At 37.8% G+C, this 9,451-nt stretch overlaps 1 protein-coding gene across 1 annotated transcript in view; it reads left to right on the top strand.

Moving 5' to 3' along the window:
• Position 1: 1 nt before the first annotated feature.
• RNF24 (ring finger protein 24) overlaps positions 2 to 9,451 on the top strand; it is a 61,953-nt gene continuing 52,503 nt past the window's right edge. Inside the window, exon 1 of the mRNA XM_023537297.1 lies at positions 2 to 95. The gene's annotated coding sequence lies outside the window, so the exon portion shown is untranslated. The remainder of the gene's footprint in view (positions 96 to 9,451) is intronic.

Raw genomic sequence — 9,451 nt, 5'->3', positions numbered from 1 at the left:
TCGGTCCCGACGGACGCTCACCGCCCGCAGCCTGCCGCCCGGCGCTGACGGTCCTGCACGCCCGTCGTTGCCGCCGCCGCCGCCGGCGCTCCCGAGTAAGTGAACGAGTGAGGGCCGGGGCGCCGAGGGCTGTCGCCCACGAGTTGGGGCTTAGGGAACCGGGCGGGTCCGGGTTCGGGATGCTGAGGAGATCGCGGGCGGGCGCCAGCCTCCCACACACACACACTCCCGGCGCTCCGGCGGGGGACGGGGAGGAGTGGGACAGCGGCCCTAGGCCAGGAGGGACGCGAAGGAGGGTCGGCCCCGGGCCGGAGGGTAAGTCCCGCACAAAGGGCTGCGCGGGCTGTCACCGGGAGGTCACGGAGGGAAGGTTCGCAACGCCCTGTCTGCTCCACTTGCCAGTGCTGGGCGTCGGGCCCCCGGGCGTGGGAGGCAGCTAGGATGTGCAGGAAGGCGAAGACGGCTGCCTCGGTGTTGGCGATGGGAACGCGCCTTGAGGGGCGCGGCGTGGCAGTGTTTTCCTGGTCCCCATCTGCTCCTCCCCTTTCTTTGTGGCGTTTGTCTCGTGCCCGTTTGTCACTGTATGTATGGATATGGTCTGGGGTGCGATCTCTCGCCTGGGCTTACTCATTAATGAAAGTCAGGTGGTAGCCTCCGATCTGTGGGGGCGGGGGGCGGCGCGTGTGCTTACACAGGCCAGAGAATTAAGGACCCTCCTTTGTTTTCGGAGACCTAATGAGGCATGTGTGTGTTTGTGTGTGTATCTCCTATGAAATGATTCAGAGACCGTTAAAAATGGTTTGAGGAAAAAAGACATTACTTCATCAGACCTTCACCGAATTCTGTCTCTGATGTTCTTTCAAACAGTATTTTGTTTTTCTCTTACTGTAAAATCAGTGGGTTTCGTTAATTGAAAATGTATGTCTATATTCTCATATATTTCTATATCTAGAACACTCTGCTTTTTGGGTTAATGGTAAGATACTCGTATATACGTACATGGAAATACTCCAGTACATATAGGACACTGCTCTCTGGGTTTAATTCATTGTCAATATGTCTTTATACTCATATACATGTCTATAGAAATACGCCAATGTATCTAGGATACTGTGTTTTCAGCTCCTTAGTTCGGGCAGATTTTGTTTCGTCCTGCCTCCCTGTGTTAAATAAGAAGGTGGTCCAGCAGGTTCTGTCCACCTCCTTGCTTTTTTTTTTTTTTTTTTTTCTTAATGCTTTGGCACAGAGTTTTATTGCATATTACCCTGGCATGCGCCTTTGCTTTGATCTGAATTTCCCTGTGTTCTGTTGTCTGGCTGTGTAGCCCAGCTCAATGGCTCCTCTTACAGGACTACTGGAAAACAGAATACCTTTTATCATTGTCCTCATCCCCAGGAAGCTCTGCAGGTTCCCACAGACTTTGGCTTGGTCAGTAGGACTGACTGCCTGACTGTTGTCTTGGTAAAGTTACTGAAGAGTTACAGTTGATGGAGACCAATTAAAAAGAAGCAATTGTAATAGCACCAGCTATCCCTTGCTATTTCGTTTGGACCTTTTTCTCTTTTTAAACCAGATTTTATAAGTTTTAGAACATAATTGGCTGCATTTTCAATTTTTTTACCCTTATAATTTTACAGAGTGATGAGAAATTAGCTAAAGTAGGTTATAATAAACACACCTCTAAAATATATTTTTATTATGATTTTGATTCAAAATGGTGGTGAAAAATTAGGAACTTATTGGATAATATGAATAATTGAATTGGTTTAATTTTAAGGTTCTCTTAAAAATTATTTTGTAATCACATGTATGTTAATTCTTGATAATTTTCAGTGCAAAATGACATCTAAGCTAAGCAGTCTTCCACAGTATTGTTTATGTATATTCCCTCTGTTAAAAACATTTGCTTTTAATTTGAATAGGAAATTTTCCATTGGTTGTATCAGAATCCATTATTCTTGGTAAAATTCTTACCTTATGTTAGCATGGTCAAATTCTTTTATTGTGAAGTTAAAATTAGTAGAAGTTGACTTTTCAATTTGCAGAAATTTTGGTTTTATGATGTAGAATTTAAATACATTTTTATTTCAATGAATTTAAGTCAAAATAAGTTAACTTAAAAACAAAGGCTTCATTAACTTCCTTAACTAGTGTCACTAATATTGAAGCAACCCCAATAATTTTTATAAACTGCCTGCATCTGATTTTTCTTTAAGGACTCCCCTTAAACCATAAGGGGAAGTCTTAGATAAACAGCGTGGTATAACCGGAATTATCGCTGAAATACACTTGCATAGTACCACAATATTGTGGAACTTTAATTTTGCAAGAGTGACTTAGCTATTGTTTGAATCAACAAAGGAACCTATAAACATGCTGGCCTTGTTATTCAGCATTCTGTTAACTAAAATCTTTACCAACCCATAGTTTAGCATTTCCTGTAGTATGATGATTGAAGAAAAAATCCTAAAGTAATTTCTATATCATTAAAATAATTGTTATGTTAAATGTAAAATATATTCTCTATATTCATTAGAAATACTAATATTGTTTTGTTAGTGATAGTAATAGCTTGTATGGTGACATTTAGTTACCCAAAACTGGGATACATTATCCCGTCAACAATATCTAATAAATAAAAAGTAGAATTTTTTTCTATTGAGCATTTTCTAGCAATAATTGTTTTCTGTTTCAAATGGCAGTTGATTCTAAAATCAGTAACAAAGTAACATTATTATAATGTATTAACTTAAACTATATAAAATTGCCATTTTTTTAGATTGAGCAATAGTTAAAAATCAGCAATTTCATATAGTTCAACCATTTTTAACTCTCAATGGTTCCTTCTGGTATTTACATTTATCTTTATTTCATTTTATTGTTTAAACTGCTATTTCTTGATTTTTCACATTTGGGTATTATCTATGGACTTCTGTTTTGGAAGTTGAGGACTTAGTTGTCCCATTCAGCCATCTTTGCATTCCTCCTTCATACCTATACTTTGCTGTTCCCAGTTAAGTCAGTATTCAGTATTTATACGACTGCGACATTGTACCTGTTATTCACAGATGATCCATGTGGGGTACTACTATTACATTTTCTTTCTTGTGCAACTTTTGTTTCTCCCAAATTAAATAATTGCCTCTTTTGTTTGTTTTCATTTGCTTAGTTTTCTTTGTGCCAATCATTAATTCACCATTAAATTCTATGACAGAACTAATAATCGTTCAGTATTTTCAGGTATTCTCTGTTTCCTTTTTCTTAGCTGTCCTCTAGGACTTCCCTATGTCATCATCTTGGGAATTCCCTGTGCCTTCTTCCTGTGTTGAATCCTTCATTTCCTGGATCCTGTGTCTCCTTCATTCTTTAGTAGCTCCTGAGAAAGGGCATGAATAAACTCTGAAATTCTTTCCTAAATTCAGAAGTTGCATGTCTGGAAATGTCTGGAAATGTCTTCATTTCACTCTCACACTTGAATGGTGGTTTAGCTGGACATTGAATTCTAGATTAAAAAACAGCGTCCCTCTTTTGAAGGCATTGTTCCATTAGCTTCCAGTATTGCTCTTGAGAAGTCCAATGCCATTCTAATCCCCATTTCCTTTTTTCTCCCACTCTGGAAGATTTTAGGATCTTCTGTTTATCCTTGGTTTTCCAGACATTTCATGGTGTTCCAGACATTTCATGGTGTTCCTTGAAACATCTTTTTCTTTTTCTTTCCTTTTGCTCATGGGGCAGATAATCTTTTCCAAAACGACTATGTGGTATGTATGTACATACAGACACACACACATATCCCATCTCACCCAATATGCTTTTCTTCGTGGTATTGACATGCCTCCATCAAGAGGTGTAGGTCTTTGTTTCCTCTCTTTGAACCTGTGCAGACATGAAGGCTCTTCAGAATGTTGGGTCTTGAGCCAACATGGTTTCGGAGCACAGCTGAATGATCACGAGTATGCACTTTGCGGGGAGGGGGCGTGTAGTTTTTATTTTTTACTTTGTGATGGAATCATTACTAGAAATAGCACCAGAGAAAGTTTCTTCAATCCAGTCACCTCTGGATTCAACGTGAAGGCTAACAGGTACATTTAAAAAAATCTGTAGGAACCATTCATGACCAAAAAGAAACAATCTTTAAGCTTTATGATTAAATATGTCATGCCTAAATATGACAAACATATTACTTGTAAGAATTTCTGTGATGGGAAGATGGAGACAAATGGTGCTACACAGGCCATGGCTTGATTGGACGTTGTCAATGACTTCATGTTTATCTCATAGATACATATTTTTTTTACCAATCAATGTTTTTTCTATTTACAACTGCCTTATCCCTCATCTAGCTTTTCCATGAGGGCACATGAGTGGCTGAATATTACTGGAGAACTTCAGAGTCATGACCAAAAATCTGAAGTGGGTTCTCAGCACTGCCCAGGAAAGCTACCAGATTCCTAATAAGATTTTTACTTGTATATATTTAATAATTTCTCCACGTTCTTTAATCTCATGAGCAACCCACCTCTCCCCATACTGATATGCAGGCTTCATACTTCATTGAGGGTTTAGAAGTAATTAGACAGATACCCCTCATGTTCCCCCTTGCCAAATCTAGAACTCTACCTTCCTTAGGACCCATGTTTTTTTCTTTTTTTCCTGTTAGAGGCAGTCCCTTCCCACGTATTCCCCCTCATACCTACTCAAGGACTTGAGCATTTGTGCTCTTTCTCTTGCATCAGCAACTCTCCGAGGTACCATCCATGTCAACATAAACACATGCTATGATATTGCCCATCTTTGAAAACAATAAAAAATTACAACAAACAACTTTTCCCTGGCCTCCCATCCATCCCCTTCTGTTTTACCTTCATGGTTTAATGTCAAAAAAGTCTGCATTTCCTCCCTACCTCCTCTGTAAAACATAGCACTCTCTGAAATTCTGTTGTTGACTGATTTTTATGTCTCTTACCCCCACTGGAAGGTCAGCTTTAGGAAGGCAAGGACTTCATCTGTCCTGTTTACCACTGCATCCCATAGGACAGCAACTGGCACAAGTACCTACTCAATATGTGGGCAAAAAAGGCACAACTGACATTTTTAACCTGGAAGAATAAAGAGTTTTTACTTTTTAAAAATTGCTAGCAAAATCAGTTTTCATTTATTTTTTAAATTATTCACCACTTTTTTCACTTAGAGTTGGAAAAAATATGAAGACTATTATTAATGATTGACTTTTTCTGTACATTACATTACCTTTCACTCTTTCATAAGTATAATTTAACATTGGTAGGTTTGCATCTGGATACTGGAGTCAGACTACTTGGGGTTAATTCTGGCTCTTTCACTTTTTGCGGTGTGACCTTGTCAGGTTACCTAACTTCTCTGTTTCCTCATCTTCAAGATGGAAATAAGAGTAGTACCCACCTCATATGTTTATTTTCTGGGTAAAAAGCTAAACTCAGTACTTGGCATGAGGGTAAATGTAATGAAAAATAATTATAATTATAGTTATTATTTGTGTAGCCTCCCATTTCTAACATTTGATCTGACTTGGTCATTGTAATATTTTTGTTCAGAGTATTTACATCTCCTAGAATATGTTGGCTATAAATTTGATTCATATGTTTTTAGTTTTATGATTTTTTTCTAATATCTTGCCTCTCTATTCCCCAGATTACCCCCATGTGATAGATTGATTAAAATGATCTACCAGTGACACATGAACACCCTGTAGCATTTCCCAGCAGTCTAGTGCTTTGATAAATCATTTTGATCACTTGAGAAAATATTTTTATGTCAAGCCAAGTCCTGTTCTTTGTTTACTTGGCTTCTCCAGGAGTGAGGTTCCTTTTTCATGTTATTCCATATAAAGTTTTCTTATTTCTGGAAGTAGAACTTTTAAAACACCGAAAACTTCATCAACAGATTTTTTTTTAAGTAGCTATAAGACACTGTTTTCACTTATCAGCTGGCTGGGAAGATAAATATATATAGGAACACAAAGTCCACTCTGAGGGATAAAGACAGACTTTGTAGAAGTTCAGAGTAGGGAGAGTCATGTCCTGCCGGCCTTAAGGGAGTCTTACAACTTTTCTACATGTTAAATTGTCTGTTTTAGCCTATTCCCTTATTATTTGTTTTGATTTTTATTTTGAAAGTTTACTTAATAATCATGGTAATAGTTTAGATTTTAAGGTTGACAGTATACAAACTAAAATTGAGAGCTGTTTTTAATTTTAGAAATTGTTTCTTGAATTAATTAACTTAGCAGTTACTCTGCCTCTTTCTTGTCTTGGTAGCAGTGGGGACTTCTCCAATTATCTGAGCATTTCAGACTTCAGAGTGTAGTGTTGGGTAAATTTAGGGTTCAAAAAGAATGCCAGATGGTTTGAAAGGAATTGTGAGCACTCCAACTAGTGCAGTCCATTGAAAGCCAGCTGGCTGAGCCTCATCTGCTCTGGAGGTAGGAACCAGACACTTTGTTCCATGCCAGCTGGCCCAAGAGTAGTTGGCCAGTGGCCTTACTTAGGTTGGCCATTCCTGGGAAAGCCAGCTTGGGCCTTCTATCTGTCCTAAGGATAGTCTCACACCAAAGAGTTGCTCTGCACCTCCATGGTGCTCTTGGGAGTTAGAGCAAGCCTGTGTGGAAAGGAAAAGAAGCCACTTATTAGATGGCATTGTAAGTGAACCTCACATTAAGTTGCGAACTTGCTCTGGAAAAGTGTAATGCCACTTGAATATTTATGGATTCAATGCTGTTAGGTCTATTAGATTTTCTCACTCCTAAAATATCTATAGTGAATGTTTTTATGTTGTAGATAATTTCGAGTTTACCCACTTTCAAAGTTCCAGTTTTTATTTATTAATGTAAAGTGAGATTTGCCTGTTCTTTTCATTGTCTTCTAAAGGTTTGGTCATTTGGATTAGTAAAAATTTTTGTCTTTTCATAAAGCTTGCTCCTGCATAAACCACAGGCTTCTGTAGAATGTTTATTATTTGTGTTGTCTTAAAATCTGTCTCATTTTGTCTGTTATTTGTTTTCCTAACTAAACAGGTGTTCGTATCAGATACAGTTCTTCCTTTAGCAGACTTAATGTCATAATAATTTAATTGAGAACTGCAGGTATAATGAGCATTCAGTTCATTTGATAACAGCGTTATTGAATTCTGAAAATTAGTAACTATCACAGTTTATCAGTATGCTTTATGTTATCTTTCAAAAATTTTCAAATTTGGAGATTGAATGATACTGCATTACCTATGTTTATTAAGTTCATTTAGGCAAAAAAAAAATTATGAACTACCTGTATCTCTTTATTGTTCTCTTCCCTACTCCGAGCATGAAAAATTATGCTCAGTGTTGTAAACTTGAAATAATGTAGGTATCATATCCAAATAGGCTCTTCATCTTGGACCGAAAGAAAAAGTTTGGCAGATAATGAAACACCAACCTATGAGCTAATGTGATTTATGGGAAATGGGCGGGAAGGGAAGTCAAGGTGTAGGCTTTCGTTCTTTTCCTTTAATGCAAAACAAACTGCAAAACTTCTTCAGAAATGAATCTTCAGAAATTTCATGCTTGGCTATAATTGAATAAGTTTTTTCTTAAATTTATTGTCCCTGAAAACAGGCCAGAAGGAATTTTCATGGTAGTAAGAAAGATATTTTTAAAAAATGATAGAACATTATATCAATAACCTGGGGCAATAGCCTGGGACAATATTGTGTACCTAGAAAATTGTCTTAGCTAACTTATACTAAAAACATTTTATACTGGTAGCTTTAAATACATTGCTTATTTACTCCTTAAAGTAACCCTCAAAAGATTATTTATGGATGGTAAAATAGAAGATCATAGAGGTAACCTGTTCAGATTCACAAGGTCAGAGGCCAGGTATGGAACCCAAGCCTTCATCTTCCAACCCACCACAAAGCACAGTTGATGCTGTCATCTTTCACAAGAATACAGCTCTTTACTATTCAGATACTACCCTGCACTAGCACTTTTGGAAGACTATTGATAAAGAAAATTAAGAGACATTTGCAGAAAATAGCCAGAGAATAAGGATTAGGGGCACGTCTACTTTCTGATGATCTTGAATAATTAATCATTATAAAACTACTACAGTAAATAAAAATGACTTGTTAGTATGGGACAAAGGAGCTGTATAGTTTCCTAAAGTTGCCATAACAAATTACCACAAAATCGATGGCCTAAAACAGAAATGTATTCTCACACAGTTCTGGAGGTAAGAAGTCTGAAATCAGAGTGTCAGCAGAGCCGCTGCACTCCCTCTAGAGACTCTAGGAGAGAATCCTTCCTTGCTTCTTCCAGGTTTTGATGGCTCTATGCATTCCTTGGCTTGTGGCTACATTACTCCAATCTCTGCTTTTGTCTTCAGATGACTCTCAATTTCTCTCTCTAATAAAGACACTGTCATTCGATTTGGGGGGAGAGGTCCACTCGGATAACTCAAAATTATTTCATCTCCAGATTCTCAACTTAATTACTTTACATCTGCAAAGACCCTTTTTCTAAATAAGGTCACATTCACAGGTTCCTGGAGTTAAGACATGGACATACTGTTTGGGGGACTACCATTCAACTCACTATAGGTGGTAAAAACTTCTTTGGTGTTGATTTTCATTGTGACTGCTGTGTCACACATAATACCAGGTTAGACAGGTGTATAGGAGATCATGGTATAAAATGGTATTGGAAGTGTAGGACCAAATTCTGAAGTTCAGAGGAATGTTTAGGGAATCAAGGAAGGTTTCATGTTGGTTGTATTGCTTGTGACAGATGATGAAGGATAGATAGACCTTTATCAGGTGGTTGGGGTAGCCTGGAGTATGCAGATAGTGGTAGTTGCAAAGATAGGGAGCCATCTTCAGGGAACCATAACTAATGCATTTGACTAAAGTGTGGTACTTAGAGAAATAGTGGAGAATGGGGTTGAAAAGTCTGAACCAATTAATGGGAGGCCTTGAGTGTTAAGTTGATGAATTTGTGCTTTGTTTAGAGATGCTTATCCATGAAAACACTGTATTACAAAGGTTTCTAACAAGGGCCTTCAGAGCTATGATAAAACTCTGAAAAATGTGTAGATTTTTTCAATTGAAAGATTTTCAGAGGGGTCCATAACCCTAAAAAAAAAAAAAAAAAATTTAAGAACCACTGCTGTATTAGAAATAAAATATTTTATTCTTTGAAGATGTTTCTGGAAGATTATTGATTTTCTGTTTGGTTTCATTTGAATTACTTGGAAGATAATTTGAAAATAGAGCTCCAAAGAGCCTTAGTACTATCTGTGGAATATGTTATAAATTGCATACTAAAAGTTAAAATACTCTTTCAGGAGGCAGGTGAAGTAGGTCCTGGTTTCTTAGAAAACGATCAAATGATAACACAAAAAGAAAAACAGCATTCAGTTCAAAATGCAGCTGTGACTTC

Source organism: Pteropus vampyrus, unplaced genomic scaffold, assembly GCF_000151845.1.
Source record: "Pteropus vampyrus isolate Shadow unplaced genomic scaffold, Pvam_2.0 Scaffold7, whole genome shotgun sequence".
NCBI lineage: Eukaryota > Metazoa > Chordata > Mammalia > Chiroptera > Pteropodidae > Pteropus > Pteropus vampyrus.
This window is presented reverse-complemented; position numbering and strand designations above follow the sequence as displayed.